Source organism: Arachis hypogaea, chromosome 14 (genome assembly GCF_003086295.3).
Source record: "Arachis hypogaea cultivar Tifrunner chromosome 14, arahy.Tifrunner.gnm2.J5K5, whole genome shotgun sequence".
Classification (NCBI taxonomy): Eukaryota; Viridiplantae; Streptophyta; class Magnoliopsida; order Fabales; family Fabaceae; genus Arachis; species Arachis hypogaea.
The window spans coordinates 30152465-30171235 of record NC_092049.1 but is presented as its reverse complement, the minus strand read 5'-3'; the positions used below and the strand labels follow the sequence as shown (position 1 = coordinate 30171235).

The 18771-nt window shown below is 38.0% G+C and overlaps 1 non-coding gene across 1 annotated transcript; it reads right to left on the bottom strand.

Moving 5' to 3' along the window:
• Positions 1-1405: 1405 nt before the first annotated feature.
• Positions 1406-1513, bottom strand: LOC112745858 (small nucleolar RNA R71). The gene has a single exon (XR_003173766.1). It is a non-coding gene; the product is annotated as a small nucleolar RNA R71 (small nucleolar RNA).
• Between the last annotated feature and the right edge of the window lie 17258 nt (positions 1514-18771).

Sequence of the window (18771 nt, the reverse complement as noted above, 5' to 3'; positions counted from 1 at the left end):
ATTGACTTTTTCAAAAATTTTTAAAATCAAGTTGTTTCTTATGAGTCAAATCAAATTTTCAATTTGAAAATCTTATCTTTTTCAAAATCTTTTTCAAAAATCAAATCTTTTTCAAATTTTTTAGTTATTTTCGAAAATTCCAAAAATATTTTTCAAAAATCTTTTTCTTATTTTTATATCAAATTTTCGAAAATAGCATCACCAATTAATGTTTTGATTAAAAAATTTCAAGTTTGTTACTTGCTGGTTAAGAAAGATTCAAACTTTAAATTCTAGAATCATATCTTGTGATTTCTTGTGAATCAAGTCATTAATTGTGATTTTAAAAATCAAATCTTTTTCAAAAACTAATTTCTATCATATCTTTTCAAAAATATCTCCTTATCTTATCTTTTTCAAAAATTTGATTTCAAAATATCTTTTCTAACTTCCTAACTTCTTATCTTTTCAAAATTTGTTTCAACTAACTAACTAACTTTTTGTTTGTTTCTTACCTTTTTCAAAACTACCTAACTAACTCTCTCTCTCTAACTTTCGAAAATATCTTCCCCCTTTTTCAAAATTTCTTTTTAGTTAACTAATTATTTTAAATTTTTATTTGAATTTTCGAAAAACTACTAACCTTTTTCAAAAACTATTTTCGAAAATCACTAACTCTTTTTCAAAAATTATTTTCGAAAATTCTCCTTCTCACTCATGTCCTTCTATTTATTTATTCATCTACTAACACTTCATCTCACCCAAATTTGAACCCCCTCTTCCATCTGTGTTCGAATTTCTTCTTCTTCTTTTCTTTTACTCACACTGGGACCTCTATACTGTGGTAAAAAGGACCCCTACTATTATTATTTTTCTGTTCTCTCTTTTTCATATGAGCAGGAGCAAGGACAAGAACATTCTTGTTGAAGCAGATCCAGAACCTGAAAGGACTCTGAAGAGGAAACTAAGAGAAGCTAAATTACAACAATCCAGAGAGAACCTTTTAGAAATTTTCGAACAGGAAGAGGAGATGGCAGCCGAAAATAATAATAATGCAAGGAGAATGCTTGGTGACTTTACTGCACCTAATTCCAATTTACATGGAAGAAGCATCTCCATTCCTGCCATTGGAGCAAACAACTTTGAGCTGAAACCTCAGCTAGTTTCTCTGATACAGCAGAACTGCAAGTTTCATGGACTTCCATCTGAAGATCTTTTTCAGTTCTTAACTGAATTCTTGCAGATCTGTGATACTGTTAAGACTAATGGAGTAGATCCTGAAGTCTACAGGCTCATGCTTTTCCCATTTGCTGTAAGAGACAGAGCTAGAATCTGGTTGGACTCTTAACCCAGAGACAGCCTGAATTCTTGGGATAAGCTGGTCACGGCTTTCTTAGCCAAGTTCTTTCCTCCTCAAAAGCTGAGCAAGCTTAGAGTGGATGTTCAAACCTTCAGACAGAAAGAAGGTGAATCCCTCTATGAAGCTTGGGAAAGATACAAGTAGCTGACCAAAAAGTGTCCTTCTGACATGCTTTCAGAATGGACCATCCTGGATATATTCTATGATGGTCTGTCTGAGTTATCTAAGATGTCATTGGATACCTCTACAGGTGGATCCATTCACCTAAAGAAAACGCCTGCAGAAGCTCAAGAACTCATTGACATGGTTGCAAATAACCAGTTCATGTACACTTCTGAAAGGAATCCTGTGAATAATGGGACGCCTATGAAGAAGGGAGTTCTTGAGGTTGATACTCTGAATGCCATATTGGCTCAGAACAAAATATTGACTCAGCAAGTCAATATGATTTCTCAGAGTCTGAATGGAATGCAAGCTGCATCCAACAGTACTCAAGAGGCATCTTCTGAAGAAGAAGCTTATGATCCTGAGAACCCTGTAATAGCAGAGGTGAATTACTTAGGTGAACCTTATGGAAACACCTATAACTCATCATGGAGAAATCATCCAAATTTCTCATGGAAGGATCAAAAGCCTCAACAAGGCTTTAATAATGGTGGAAGAAACAGGTTTAGCAATAGCAAGCCTTTTCCATCATCCACTCAGCAACAGACAGAAAATTCTGAGCAGAACCCATCTAGCTTAGCAAACTTAATCTCTGATCTATCTAAGGCCACTGTGAGTTTCATGAATGAAACAAGGTCTTCCATTAGAAATCTGGAAGCACAAGTGGGCCAGCTGAGTAAAAGGATCACTGAAATCCCTCCTAGCACTCTCCCAAGCAATACAGAAGAAAATCCAAAAGGAGAGTGCAAGGCCATTGACATAACCAAAATGGCCGAACCCAATGAGGGAGAGGAGGACGTGAATCCCAAGGAGGAAGACCTCCTGGGACGTCCAGTGATCAATAAGGAGCTTCCCTCTGAGGAACCTAAGGAATCTGAGGCTCATCTAGAGACCATAGAGATTCCATTGAATCTCCTTATGCCCTTCATGAGCTCTGATGAGTATTCTTCTTCTGAAGAGAATGAGGATGTTACTGAAGAGTAAGCTGCCAAGTTCCTTGGTGCAGTCATAAAGCTGAATGCCAAATTATTTGGTATTGAGACTTGGGAAGATGAACCTCCCTTGTTCACCAATGAACTAAGTGATCTGGATCAACTGACATTGCCTCAGAAGAAACAGGATCCTGGAAAGTTCATAATACCTTGTACCATAGGCACCATGATCTTTCAGGCTTTGTGTGACCTTGGTTCAGGGATAAACCTCATGCCCCTCTCTTTAATAGAGAAACTGGGAATCTATGGGGTGCAAGCTGCTAAAATCTCATTAGAGATGGCAGACAATTCAAGAAAACAGGCTTATGGACAAGTAGAGGACGTGTTAGTAAAGGTTGAAGGCCTTTACATCCCTGCTGATTTCATAGTCCTGGATACTGGAAAGGAAGAGGATGAATCCATCATCCTAGGAAGACCTTTCCTAGCCACAACAAGAGTTGTGATTGATGTGGACAGAGGAGAATTGATCCTTCAATTGAATAAGGACAACCTTGTGTTTACAACTCAAGGATCACTCTCTGCATCCATGGAGAGGAAGCAGAAAAAGCTTCTCTCAAAGCAGAGTTAAACAAAGTCCCCACAGTCAAACTCTAAGTTTGGTGTTAAACTCCCATATCCAAACTCTAAGTTTGGTGTTGGAGGGTCTCAACAATGCTCTGAACATCTGTGAGGCTCCATGAGAGCCCATTGTCAAGCTATTGACATTAAAGAAGCGCTTGTTGGGAGGCAACCCAATTTTTATTTATCTAACTATATTTTTCTTAGTTATATGTCTTTATAGGTTCATGATCATGAGGAGTCACAAAATAAATATAAAAAATTGAAAACGGAATCAAAAACAGCAGAAGAAAAATCACACCCTGGAGGAAGCACCTGTCTGGCGTTCAACGCCAGAACAGAGCATGGTTTTGGCGCTGAACGCCCAAAATGGGCAGTGTCTGGGCGCTGAACGCCCAAAATGGGCAGCATCTGGGCGCTGGACGCCAGAACTGCACCCTGGAGAAGAACTGGCACTGAACGCCCAGAACAAGCATGGTTCTGGCGTTCAACGCAAGAAATGGCCAACAAATGGGCGTTGAACGCCCAAAATGGGCACCAACCTGGCGCTGAACGCCCAGAGTTGTGTGCAAGGGCATTTTACATGCCTAATTTGGTGCAAGGTTGTAATTCCTTGAACACCTCAGGATCTGTGGACCCCACAGGATCACTTCAGGATCTGTGGACCCCACAGGATCCCCACCTACCTCCACTCACTCTCTTCTCTCTTCTCAATCATCCTCTATTCCCAATAAACACTCTTCCCTATTAACCCTTTACTACTCACATCCATACACCCACTTACCTTCAAAATTCAACATCTCTCTCTCTCCCACCCAATCCCACCCATATGGCCGAATACACACCTCCCTCCATCTCCTCCATATCTTCTTCTTCTTCACCTATTCTTTCTTCTCTTGCTCGAGGGCGAGCAACATTCTAAGTTTGGTGTGGTAAAAGCATAAGCTTTTTGTTTTTTCCATTACCATTAATGGCACCTAAGGCCAGAGAAACCTCAGGAAGAGGAAAGGGAAGACAATTGCTTCCACCTCTGAGCCATGGAAGATGGAAAGATTCATCTCACAAGTCCATCACTAAAAGATGGAGCAAGCAAGAGAGCCTATCCATGGAGCTCAAGAGGCGCAGAAAACTCATCACCATGAGATCCCGGAGATGCCTCAAATGCATTTTCCTCCACAAAACTATTGGGAGCAAATCAACACCTCCCTAGGAGAATTGAGTTCCAATATGGGACAACTAAGGATGGAACATCAAGAGCACTCCATCATCCTTCATGAAATAAGAGAAAATCAAAAAGCAATGAGGGAGGAGCAACAAAGACAAGGAAGAGACATAGAAGAGCTCAAAGACATCATTGGTTCCTCAAGAAGGAAACGCCACCATCACTAAGGTGGATTCATTCCTTGTTCTTATTTCTTCTGTTTTTCGTTTTCTATGTTATGTGCTTATCTATGTTTGTGTCTTCATTACATAATCATTAGTAGTTAGTAACTATGTCTTAAAGTTATGAATGTCCTATGAATCCATCACCTCTCTTAAATGAAAAATGTTTTAATTCAAAAGAACAAGAAGTACATGAGTTTCGAATTTATTCTTGAACTTAGTTTAATTATATTGATGTGGTGACAATGCTTCTTGTTTTCTGAATGAATGCTTGAACAGTGCATATATCTTTTGAAGTTGTTGTTTAAGAATGTTAAATATGTTGGCTCTTGAAAGAATGATGACAAGGAGACATGTTATTTGATAATTTGAAAAATCATAAAAATGATTCTTGAAGCAAGAAAAAGTAGCAAAGAACAAAGCTTGCAGAAAAAAAAAAAGAAAAAAAAATAGGCGAAAAAAAATATAGAAAGAAAAAGAAAAAGCAAGTAGAAAAAGCCAAAAGCTCTTAAAACCAAGAGGCAAGAGCAAAAAGCCAGTAACCCTTAAAACCAAAAGGCAAGGGTAAATAAAAAGGATCCCAAGGCTTTGAGCATCAGTGGATAGGAGGGCCTAAAGGAATAAAATCTTGGCCTAAGCGGCTAAACCAAGCTGTCCCTAACCATGTGCTTGTGGCGTGTAGGTGTCAAGTGAAAGCTTGAGACTGAGCGGTTAAAGTCAAGGTCCAAAGCAAAAAAAGAGTGTGCTTAAGAACCCTGGACACCTCTAATTGGGGACTTTAGCAAAGCTGAGTCACAATCTGAAAAGGTTCACCCAATTATGTGTCTGTGGCATTTATGTATCCGGTGGTAATACTGGAAAACAAAGTGCTTAGGGCCACGGCCAAGACTCATAAAGAAGCTGTGTTCAAGAATCATCATACTAAACTAGGAGAGTCAATAACACTATCTGAACTCTGAGTTCCTATAGATGCCAATCATTCTGAACCTCCATGGATAAAGTGAGATGCCAAAACTATTCAAGAGGCAAAAAGCTATAAGTCCCGCTCATATGATTGAAGCTATGTTTCATTGATAGTTTGGAATTTATAGTATATTCTCTTCTTTTTATCCTATTTGATTTTCAGTTGCTTGGGGACAAGCAACAATTTAAGTTTGGTGTTGTGATGAGCGGATAATTTATACGCTTTTTGACATTGTTTTTAGTATATTTTTAGTAGGATCTAGTTACTTTTAGGGATGTTTTCATTAGTTTTTATGTTAAATTCACATTTCTAGACTTTACTATGAGTTTGTGTATTTTTCTGTGATTTCAGGTATTTTCTGGCTGAAATTGAGGGACTTGAGCAAAAATCAGATTCAGAGGTTGAAGAAGGACTGCTGATGCTGTTGGATTCTGACCTCCCTGCACTCAAAATAGATTTTCTGGAGCTACATAACTCAAAATGGTGCGCTTCCAATTGCGTTGGAAAGTAGACATCCAGAGCTTTCCAGCAATGTATAATAGTTTATACTTTGCCCAAGTTTAGATGACGCAAACTGGCGTTCAACGCCAGCTCTCTACCCAATTCTGGCGTCCAGCGCCAGAAACAAGCTGCAAAGTGGAGTTCAACGCCCAAACTGGCACAAAAGCTGGCGTTCAACTCCAAGAAGGACCTCTACACGTGAAACACTCAAGCTCAGCCCAAGCACACACCAAGCGGGCCCCGGAAGTGGATTTATGCATCAATTACTTACTTTTGTAAACCCTAGTAGCTAGTTTATTATAAATAGGACATTTTACTATTGTATTTGACATCCTGGATTGTTTTTTTGATCCTGTGATCACGTTTTGGGGGCTGGCCATCTCGGCCATGCCTGGACCTTTCACTTATGTAATTTTAACGGTAGAGTTTCTACTCTCCATAGATTAAGGTGTAGAGCTCTGCTGTTCCTCAAAGACTAATGCAAAGTACTACTGTTTTCTATTCAATTCATCTTATTTCGCTTCCAAGATATTCATTCGTACTTCAACCTGAATGTGATGAACGTGACAATCATCATCATTCCCTATGAACGCGTGCCTGACAACCACTTCCGTTCTACATTAGATTGAATGAGTATCTCTTAGATCTCTTAATCGGAATCTTTGTGGTGTAAGCTAGAATGATGGCGGCATTCAAGAGAATCCGGAAAGTCTAAACCTTGTCTGTGGTATTCCGAGTAGGATTCAATGATTGAATGACTGTGACGAGCTTCAAACTCACGATTGCTGGGCGTAGTGACAGACGCAAAAGGATAGTAAATCCTATTCCAGCATGATCGAGAACCGATAGATGAATAGCCGTGCCGTGACAGGGTGCGTTGACCACTTTCACTGAGAGGATAGGATGTAACCATTGACAAGGGTGATGCCTCCAGATGATTAGCCGTGTCGTGACAGGGCATTTGGATCATTTTCCCGAGAGAAGATCGAAAGTAGCCATTGACAATGATGATGCATCACATAAAGCCAGCCATGGAAAGGAGTAAGACTGATTGGATGAAGATAGCAAGAAAGTAGAGGTTCAGATGAACGAAAGCATCTCTATTCGCTTATCTGAAATTCTCACCAATGATTTACATAAGTATTTCTATCCCTATTTTATTGATTATTTTTCGAAAACCACATTATTATTTTATATCCGCCTGACTGAGATTTACAAGGTGACCATAGCTTGCTTCATACCAACAATCTCCGTGGGATTCGACCCTTACTCACGTAAGGTATTACTTGGACGACCCAGTGCACTTGTTGGTTAGTTGTGCGAAGTTGTGAACAATGGTATTGGCATCATATTTTTGGCGCCATCACCAGGGAAAGAAAGAGCAATGAATTTTACATAATCAAAGTGTAATCACAATTTCTGCGCACCATACCTCATCTTTGATGTGTCAACCAAAATGAGCCTTGATTTCCAACGCCAACCATGAAACATCTTTCTTTTGTGCTTCATCCCACAAAGTTCCCTAAGTTGACCATCCGTTTCAAGCAAGCCATATTCGAGTGGGACAATAAAGCTAATAGAGATGAATTTCACCAACTCAAATGTAGGAGTAGATGACAACCTAGGCAAAGAAGCTTCCAAGGATCTTGACAAAGCGTATTCAACTCCCGTCCTTCCTTTTCTAAGGACCTCCATCTCTTCACAAGATTTTCCAATTTCAATCCTTTGTTCATCAATTCCATCCAACTCTTCTCCATCACTCAAATCATAAATGGGAGGATGAGAGAAATCTACCTCAACATTGCTTTCTATTTCACCGGGAGAAGGTTCTTCAAGTTCAAAGGATTCACCACCAAGAAGTTTTGATGCTTGATCTTCATCACCAAGGAAACTCAATTCTTGCTCTATCCCGTCCAAATCTTCATATGGAATATGCCTTGGAGGTTGTACACTTTCCTCCTCAACATCAAATTCAATCTTCTTGGAGGAGTTTTCTTTGACTTTAGATTCCCATGGGGGTTCCGCATCTCCTAAGTCTTCAACCACTTCTTCCTCTTCTTTAACAACCATAGGTTCCTCCAATTGTTCTAACACAAAGCAACAATCCTCATTTTCCACCGGAGTTTCCAATCTCTCCTTCATGCTATGCTCTTCATTTGATTCTCCACATGTGGCCATGGGAGTCCCTTGAATGCTCAAACATTGGGAGGCTAATAGGTTTACCACCTCATGCAAGGCGACCATGAATTCTAGTACCTCCCTCTTCATCTCTTCTTGCCTTTGAAGGAATAAAGTGAGAGAATCATCCATTGGGACTAGGGGTGGATAGGAGGGTTCATTATTTGGGAGGAAGGGTTCACAATAGAAAGGTGGTTCTTCTTGGTAAGGGTATGGAGGTGGTATATATGGAATTTGTGGTCCTTGGGAGTGATTGTATCGAAATGTGGTTGGTTCTATGGGTTTTCTCTCATAATGGTCACAAGGATGAGGTAAAGGTGATTGGTTATATGATGGATGAGGGTTATAGGAGGGAATTTGGTAAAAAGGGACTTGTGAGTATGGTTGAGGACTATATTGAGAATGAGGCTCATAGGCATATGGTGGTGGTTGTTGACAACCACAATGAACATTACCACATCTGTTAGATTGATATGCATAAGGAGTGGAATTATACCTATACGAAACCGGAGGATGTTGTTGCCAAGAGGGTTGTCCATAAGCTTGAGGCTCCTCCCACCTTTGATTGTTCCATCCTTGATGCATATCCTCATTGAAATTCCTATTTCCTACAACATAGTTGTAACCAAACTCATAGCCAAAAGGATGAGAATTCATAGTAGCAAGAGCAAATGAAAACAAAATCAAATGAGAAACAAGAAAACTAAATCCTTAAACTAGCAAAGACTAACAAGCAATCCAAAAATCAAGCTATTCACAATATTAACATATGTACAATAACCAATAACAAGCCACACATTTGCAATTCTCCAGCAACGACGCCATTTTGATGAACGGATTTTTCGTATGGTTTAGAATTTCACAAATAAATTCTCATTGCAAGTATAGTTTCTAAACCAACAAAGAATCCTCAATAAAAAAATTGTTTGTCACAAGTACAAACCCCAATAAAAATAAACCGAAGTATTTAAATCTCGGGTCGTCTCTCAAAGGAATTGCAGGGAAGTGTTCTTATTATTGGTTATGGGACAAGTATTTGGGGTTTTGTGATAAGAGACATGAAAGATAAATTACAAGAAATTAAATGAAACTCAAATCTAAAAAGGTCTTGGCAAGGAATGATGGTCAAGGATTTTTATCCTTGTTACTAACCACAATATGATAATTGCAAGGATCAATCCCATTAAGTCATCCTCTAACAAGTAAAGGAAAGTCAAATGAGCTACATTAATCCTAATCCATAGGTCCAAACCTTCTCACTAATTAATTTAGGGAAAGCTAGAGTCAATAGACACCAATCATCAATCACTTGGACATTAGCAACTCAAATTCACCTAAGTTACCATCCCAAGCCAAGAACACAAAAATCTACTCTAACATCCTTTCAAGCATTTTGTCAAACACTTGGAAGGCACAAAAAGAAAGCAAGATAAAATTGCAAGAAATTCAAATCTACAACTACTAATTGTAAGGAAATTAACAACAACAACTCAAATCAACAATAAAGGAAACCAAACATAAATTGCATTAAAGAAAAATAAAAGAAAAAAGAGTGTATCAACAACAAAGTAAACAAATACAAAGAGTAAAGTACAAAACTAAGAAAGCAAGGGTAGAAGAACAAGAAATTGAAAAGGAAAAGTAAATCAAAGCATGAATTAAACCTAGATCTAAGAAATCATAATCTACATCTAACCTAATTCTAGAGAGAAGAGAGAGTTTCTCTCTCTAGAAACTAAATAAAGCATGGTGAAGAACTAACTATGTGCTCCCCCCTTGACTCCTCTTGATTTTTGTATGTAATAGGCTCAGAAAATGAGTTGGATTTGGGCTTGGAAAGCTCAGAAATTACCCCCAGCGTTTTCACTTTAATGAGGTCATGTGCAAGATACGATGTGTACGCATGGGTCATGCGTACGTGTCGCATTTTTACTTCCCATGCGTACGCGTCATGTCACACGTACGCGTCGCCATGCGACTCCATATTCACGCATGCGCGTAAGCCACGCGTGCGCGTCGGTGAACGCACTCCCAATCCTTGATTTTCAATGGTTTCTCCACTTTGCATGCTTTTCTCTTCATTCCTTTGATTCATTCCTAGCTTTTTGAACCTGAATTCACTAACAAACACATCAAGGCATCTAGTGGAATCAAAGGTGAATTAAAATTAACCAATTAAGGGCCTAAAAAGCATGTTTTACTCTTAAGCACAAATTAGGAAGAACATACAAAATTATGCTATTTTAGTGAATAAATATGGGAAAAGGTGATAAAATCCCCTAAATTCAAGATAAAATGCACCACGAAATAGTGGTGCATCAGAGGCTCATGCGTACGCATCATGTATGTGTACCTATCACTGGAGCAGCAAAGAAAGTCATGCGTACACATAGGCTGCATGTACGCACGACTGCAAAGAGCGTAACAAGCCAATTTCTTCTCTGGACAGTGGGCGTTAAAGGCTACGACTCGGCGTTTAGGGCCAAGGGCTTCATAATTCGTGCCAAGTTTCTGGATAATGGGTGCTAAAAGCCCACTCATCAGTGTTTAGCAGCGAGGACCTTATCTTGCATGTAACCATTCTGGATGGCTGGCGCTAAATGCCCAGTTATCGATGTTTAGCGCCGATAGTGAGGATCAGAATGGGGACCACATATTTGCAAGGAATCAACCAAAGGCTTAATGATTTGATTTCAAATCAAATAACAATTAGAAAAGATTTGTTAGGTTTTAATTTAAGTTTCAAATCAATTTTAATTAGGACTATAAATAGGATTGAGATCCGCCCACGCGGGGACCTATCTTCTCCTAATTTTTATTTCGTACTTTTACACTTTTCTCTGCTAGGGTTTTTTCTATACTATGAGCAACTAAACCTCCATTGTTATGGTTAGTAGCTCTGTTTACTTTGATGGATTAATAATTATTTGTTCTTTTACTTTTGATCAATGCATTGATTACTGTTTAAGAATTGGTTTCGTTCTTCATCCTATGTATTCGTGATTATTGGAAAATAACTCTTATCTAACTTGAATTCTATTGAGGAGCTTGGATTGCCTAGGAATAGAAATTCAATCACTTAGGGTTTGCCATAAACGTAATCATTGCATGATCAAGGTAGTCGACATTGAACATTAATCTTAACATTTAAACATCTCCAAAGCCTTAACTCTATTCTCATACCGTTTTCTCAACCATTCACTATTCGGTTTTCTTAGTTTATTGATTTTTTTGCTATTTGATCTTCACAACTCTCATTGCAACTTGCCTAACTAGAACAACTAATAAATAATTGCTTGCTTAGTCCATTAATCCTCGTAGGTCGACACTCTCTCACCCAAGTTTATTACGTGGTATGACCTAGTGCACTTGCCAATAAGTTGTGGTTTGAAAACCCTCATCAAGTTTTTAGCGCCCTTGCCGGGGATTAACTGTGACTAACAACTATCAATTGATTAGTTACCTAGATCAGACATTTTCTTTGTTTTATTTTTATTTTTATTTTTTATTCCTCTTAAATTTTTGTTTCTTTTTAATTTGATTTTGCCTTAATTTTTTCCCCTTTTATCTTTATTTATTTTATTTTAGTTTTTTCTCTTTTATTTTTGTGCGCCTCATTGAGATTCTCTTCACTATAATATTGAGAATCCTACTTTTTCTTGTTTCTAGTTGTTTATGCTGAGAAACAGGAATAAAGAACATCTTCTGTATGACCCTGAGATTGAAAGGACTCTTCGAAAGCAAAGAAAACAAGTTAGAGCTCCAGAGGTTCAAGAGATCATTAGGGACGAGTCTGAAGAGGAGGCTGAATTCAGTATGGCAGATAATACTGATAATCTAGTGGTCAATAACCCCAACAATGTCCCACCAGTCAGAAGAACTCTGAGGTCATATACTCATCCCAATCCTAGGAATTGTGTGGAAAGCATTGTGCCACCGGTTGTGCATGCCAACAACTTTGAGTTGAAACATCAACTCGTCTCTTTAGTCTAGCAAAATTGTCAGTTCAGTAGAAGCCCTCAGAAGGACCCTAATCTATTCATATCCAATTTTCTGAGGATATGTGATACAGTCAAGACCAATGGGGTACCTGCCGATGTCTATAGGTTGGTTTTATTCCCTTTTGCTGCGAAGGACCAAGCTAGTCAGTGGCTTGAGACATAACCTAAAGAAAGTATAGCAACCTGGATAGATTTGGTTGGTAAATTCTTAACTAAATTCTTTCTACCTCAGAGGTTGGCTAAGTTGAGAACTGACATTCAGATGTTTAGACAGCTTGAAAGAGAGTCTCTTTATGAAGCTTAGGAGAGATACAAGGCTATGGTGAGAAAGTGCCCTTTGGACATGTTTGCGAACTGGGTACAATTACATATTTTGCATAATGGTATCACTCCGGCTTCTAGGCTCTCTCTAGATAATTCTACAGGAGGTTATTTGGATATGAAGACCACTAATAAGGCCTTGAATTTGATAGAGATGGTGGCCAGCAATCAGTACTTGTATTCTTCAGAAAGAACCATAAAGAAAGGTGTCATGGAGTTGGATGACTTAATGCTATTTTGGCTTAATACAAAGCTATGTCTCAGCATATTAATGCCATCACTCAACACTTGAGAGGTATGCAAGTCTCATCTATTACTATCCAAGATACTTCTTTTGATATGAATGGTAGAGTGTCTCAATTTGGAAGCTTTGGTTATGAGCAAACCCCTCCTGATGCAAGTTAATTACATGTGTAATTCTTCAAGACCAGATAATAATGATCCCTTTTTCAAGACATATAATCCGGGAGGGAGAAATCACCCTAATTTTGGCTGGAAAAATCAGAATCAAAGGCAGTCCAATTTCAACAACAACAACCCCCACCAAAACCAGTTCTATTGACAAAATCCTTTCAACCAGCAACATCAACCTTCTCAATCACACAATTCACCCTTATATGCTCAGGACACCACATCATTGGAGGCAGCATTAGCTGAACTCTCCAAGACCATTCATAGTTTCATGCAAAAAACCAGGGCTACAATTATAAATTTGGAAGTTTAGATGGGACAGTTGAGCAAGCAAGTTGCTAAGAGGCCTCATAATACATTTCTCAGTAATACAATTCCAAATCCAAGAGAGGAATGTAAGGCCATCTATGTGATAAGTGAGAAAGAGGTGAATACTCAACCCTTTATTAATGAAGGACCAACTGAAGAAAGTATGCTGAAAGCCAGAGACCTTGAGGAGCCCACTTTCTCTCTCGCTGCACACACCAAGATTGAGCAACCCGAGGTGGAGACCTTAGCGCCTGAACACAAGAATGAGCAAGCCTCTAGACTCTTGGAGGTATTCAAGGCACTACACATCAATATTCCATTCATAGAGGCTCTTGAACAAATGCCTATGTATGTTAACTTCATGAAGGAGTTGTTATATGAGAAAGGATCTCTGAAAGGAAACCAACAGTGATACTAACCAGAGAGTGTAGTGCTTTCATTTAGAGGAATCTGCTGAGTAAGAAGCCTGATCTCAGAAGTTTCTAAATGCCATGTATTATTGGCAACTACACCTTTGAAGGAGCACTGTGTGATTTAGGGGCGAGCATCAATTTGATGTCACTCTCTGTGATGAAAAAGCTACAAATTTAAGAGGTAAAACGTACAAAAATAGCTCTTCAATTGGCAGATAAATCTGTAAGGTAGGCACATGTGGTAGTTGAGAATGTTTTGGTTAAGGTAGGAAAGTTCTTCCTCCCAACGGACTTTGTGATTTTTGACATGGAGGAAGATGAAAATTTCTCTATCATTCTAGGAAGACCGTTCCTAGCCATTGGGTGATCTCTCATTGATTTGGAAAAAGGTGAATTAATATTGAGAGTGCATGATGAGCGCTTAGTCTTTCATGACTTCAAAACTTCACATCATTCCAATGAAGAGGAGAAAAACGTACAAAACTGAGTCCACTAATCTAACTCTCCAGGAACCACCTGATGATACCAAATATGAGTTACAATCCAAATCTTCTATAGTGAAAACCAATAAAATTCTTTCTGACATCAAATCTAAGTTTGGTTTTGGGTGTGCGGCATCAATTCTGAAGGAGGCTCCCAGGAAAAAAGTGCCCAGGGGGTGGAGAAACAAGAAGATACCTACTAAAGATTTCTCACCAGGATTGAAAGTGGTGTTGACTCACCATCCATCATTGTCGTGCACAGTAAATAGGATCCTCTCTCTTGAGAATATTGAGTTACTCCTTGAGGATACAGGGAGAAAGTTCACAATAAGAGGGGAGAAATTGAAGCAATATGATCAACCTTCTCCTTAATAGCAGAGATGAACCGTCAAGCTAGTGACGTTAAAGAAGCACTTGTTAGAAAGCAATCCAATGCCTTTAGTATCCTTTACTTGCATTTTATTCGTTTAGTTTTCATAGTTCATAGTTTTCCTTGTTTTTAGCTCCGTTTGAGTTATGTACATTGCATAAAACAGGAACAGGTGCATTTGGAATGGAGCTGGGAGCTCTGTGAGGAGGAAATTGGATTCTAGTGGTTCGGCGTTAAACACCGGGTTTGGGCGTTTAGCACAGGGGCATATAAAACAAGAATTGGCTACTGCCACCCTAGTGTTTAGCACCGATTCTGGGCATCTAACACTAGGGTGCACGCAAAAAGGGGGAAGCTTACTGCCACATGGTGCGGATTATGAGAATATCCACAACTAAACCGGCAAGTGCACCGGGTCTTCCAAGTAATACCTCAGGTGAGTGAGGGTCAATTCGACAAGGACTGATGGATTGAGCAATAATGGTCAACTGATTGGTTTAGTTAGGCAGACAGAAAAGTTGATTGTGTGGGTTTTAAGAGAATTAAACAATAAATAAAGAGTAGAGAAAGCAAACAATGCAGTTGATGTAGAAATCAATGAGAGAAACAGTTAAGGTATCAGAGATGTTTACTTTTTCTGATCAAGTTTTCCTACCAACTATTTTAATCAGGTAAGATTCATTTCATGGAAAACTGTAATTGACTAAACCCTAATCTCTTAGTGAATTAGTTTCCTCTAACCTTCATCAACCGTCAATCTCTTGGTCACTTGATTCTGATTAGAGGGTTAAGTGCAAATCTAGTTTATGGCCACAAAAACCTTAATTACCCAAAGTTAAACGGATTATATGTCACGTGTCTAGATTAGTTCAAGTAATTAGCAATTTAGGAGGAATTTACTTTCAAGCTATGTTCAGGTGAGGAACCTCTCCCAAGGGTCACAAGAACGCATCTAGAATAAGGGTCATACTCTCATTCCACTCAGATTCATAATATTAAGAACGAAAATAATCCTTGAAACTAAATCAGTACATTAATTAAAATAGAATAGAAAAGTAATAGTCTTAATCCATAAAAATAAACAGAGCTCCTAACCTTAACCAAGAAGGTTTAATGGCTCATGACTTACAGAGAAAAAAAGTTTCTGAAAAATACGAAAGAGAGAGGATTCCCCTCTCGAGAGACGTTGGCCCCCAAAGGGTAAACCTTTTCCCTTTTATATCTAACCTAATTTTGATTTGAAACTAAAATAAAATAATAAATTCTAAATCTAAAAGATTTTATTTGTAAATAAAAATAATTAAAATGAGATAAAAGATAACAATTAAAAGCTAAATTCTACTAAAGATGCTCCCTTGGGTGAGGTTGGCTCGCACTTCTGGCGTTCAGCGCCAGGATTGGCAGTGGTTTGGGCGTTGTTCTGTCTTCTTGGTTGCTAAACGTCAAGCTCGGTGTTTAGCTCCCGTTATGGCAGTGATTCCAGAATAAAAATATAAACTATTATATATTGTTGGAAAGCTCTAAAAGTTGACTTTCCAACGCCGTTAGAACCGCGTCAATTGAATCTTTGTAGCTAAAGTTATGCTTGTTGGAGAACAAGGAGGTCAGAGTTGACAGCATCCACTTTCTTCCTTTGTTTTTGCACAAAACTCTGCCAAATTTGCCTGAATTTCACCTGAAATAATGAAAACACCAAAACAACTCAAAGTAGCATCCAACGAAGATTTTAACACTAAAATATAATTAAAATTACTAAATTTAACTAGAAAATAAGCAGAAAATGGGTATAAGATGCTCACGCATCACAACACTAAACTTGAATTATTGCTTGTCCTCAAGCAACTAAAAACAATATATGGCTGAGAAGAGAAAATGCCTAAGACTTGAGTGTTTATTTAAGCTCTTGTCTAATCACTGAGTGGGCCCAATGACATTATAATTTTGAATAAGTTTGGCATCTCACTATCCCTTGAAGCTCAGAGATGTTAATATCCTTTAGAACTAGAACTCGGATGATATTATGGGTTCTCTTCTTTAGGCTCTAATTGATCCTTGAACACAACTTTTTCTTTTCTTTTCCTTTGGTACTTTATACCTTGAGCCTAGCGGTGACTCTAAGTGTTTTATCTTCAAGCTTATCTTGATACAACAACACCACAAGCACTTAACTAGGAAACTCTTTTGAGTTCTTTTTTCTTTTTATTTCTCCCAGACAGTGGTGCTCAGATCCTTTGGCATACTCTGTAATTTCACTTGGTCTCGACTCTTAGGCTGTGTTTGTTTTTGGAGATATGACATAACAGGACACTAAGACAGAGACAATAGAATAGAGACACTAAAAATTATCCTTTGTGTATTGTGTTTAGATACGGTATACAAGATACTAATGTAATATCTAGTATTATGTTTGGATACATATGGACAAGACTAAAATATTATATGAAATGACTAAAATAGCCATGTGATTCCAAATTTTCCACATTAAATACAAACTAATTTAATAGAAAATGAGAGTACGTAGGAGTACAGAAGATTACAAGAAGAATTGGTCTATGAATTAACAAGGTAAAAATGGTATTGAAGTAATAATAATAACATAAGAAGGAAGGAATTATCCAGCCAAGTAAGAAATTCTACAAAAAGAAGAGAGTATCTGAAAAAAAAGAGAAAAAAGAATAACATAGAGTAGAGAAGAAGCTCAAATTAAGGAAAATAAGAAGGGATAATAGTAGAATAATAAAAAATATCTTTGGACAAAAAGGAAAAAAATTTTCATAAAAAATTCCGTGTCCACCTTCCCAAATCCTATGTCCATCATTGTCCTTTGTACAAGAGTGGACACAAAAATATAAAAAATTGTCCTGGAGACAATGTGTTCAGTGTCCATGTCTCTTCCTTCAAATGCTTTTTAAACATTCGTTGTCCATGTCTCTGTGTCTTGTCTCCGAAAATAAATGCTACCTTAGTGCTCTGTCTCAAGGATTACTTGACACATTCATACTACAAGCATATAGTTAGGAAAACAACTCATTTGAGCTTTTAATCATTTTAGACCTTCCTAACCATTGATGCTCAAAGCTTTGGACCTTACTTATTATTTTTATTTTCTTTTTGCTATTTATTTTGCTTCAAGGACCAATTTCATACTTACTTTAGAGAATCCATAATACTTCTCTAAGTTCCCTTACCTCAGGAATCAACATTCTCAACTTAACTATCAAATATGCATTGTTCAATTAATACATTCAGAATCATAAATAGTACCACCACATCAAAGTAGTTAGAGTAACTCATAATATATAACTCAAGTCTCATGCATTTTACTACTTTTCTTTTTCTTTTGATTTTTCAAGCTTATTGAGTAATACATGAGACAATTTTTTTTCAAGATAAATGTAAAATAACAAAGTAAATAACTGAACTAGAAAAATAATAAAGTATCACTACTGATCATGTAAAGGCTTTCAAACAGAGAATAGAAAATAAGATAAAATACTAAGAAATAGAAAATGAAATAGGCAGAAGATAATGAAACTCAACCACCTCAGTCATGGTGGCCATTTTACTCCTCAATCTGTGCTCCTCCATGAAGATGATTTACCTTCCTTTGGTGCCACTGATGATAATATAAATAGAGAGCTCGTTCTGCAACATCAAACTAAAAAGTTTGCTTGTCCCCAAGCAAAGAAAAACTATTGCGCCCTTGAAGGGGTAAAAATTCTTGATGGAGATCCCATTTTAGGCATTAAACGCCCACTCATTAGCACCATTCTAGGCGTTAAATTCCCTCCTGGCATTTAACGCCAAAATCTCTTGCTCCATTCCTGGTGCTAAACGCCCAGCCTAGCGTTTAATGCCAGAGCCCTTCAAATGCTCCTTGCTCCAAGGTATTCGGTTCTTCCTTCTGAGTCCTCCTGTTCCTGTTCTAAGTAATGTGCATGATCATAAACAAGATTAAACCTAGAAAAACTTATGAAAATCAATGAAAATAAAATGAAAATCAAACTGAAATAAAACTAAAGGATACTCATGGTTGGGTTTCCTCCTAATAAGTGCTTCTTTACCGTCACTAGCTTGACGGTTGATTCTTGAATTTTCTTCCTCTTCTTCCAGTTGGTTAAGAGAAATGAATCCAAGGGAGAAGAGGAGAAGATTAGTTCCCCGGGATTTGAATTCCTCCTAACAAGCTGTCTTTTGTTGTTACTACCTTGATGCACAGTGCTTGTTGGAATAGAAGTTGGATTGCTTTTTGTTGACCTTCTTTCTTTCATGGATGTGGTCTTTTGTTCCTTGGTCAGAATCCCCTTTTCAGTGCTTTCCTTGGTTGCCTTCACTTCTTTGATTTCAGGACTTTGGTGTTGTGTAATGGGTGGAGTGTACCCTT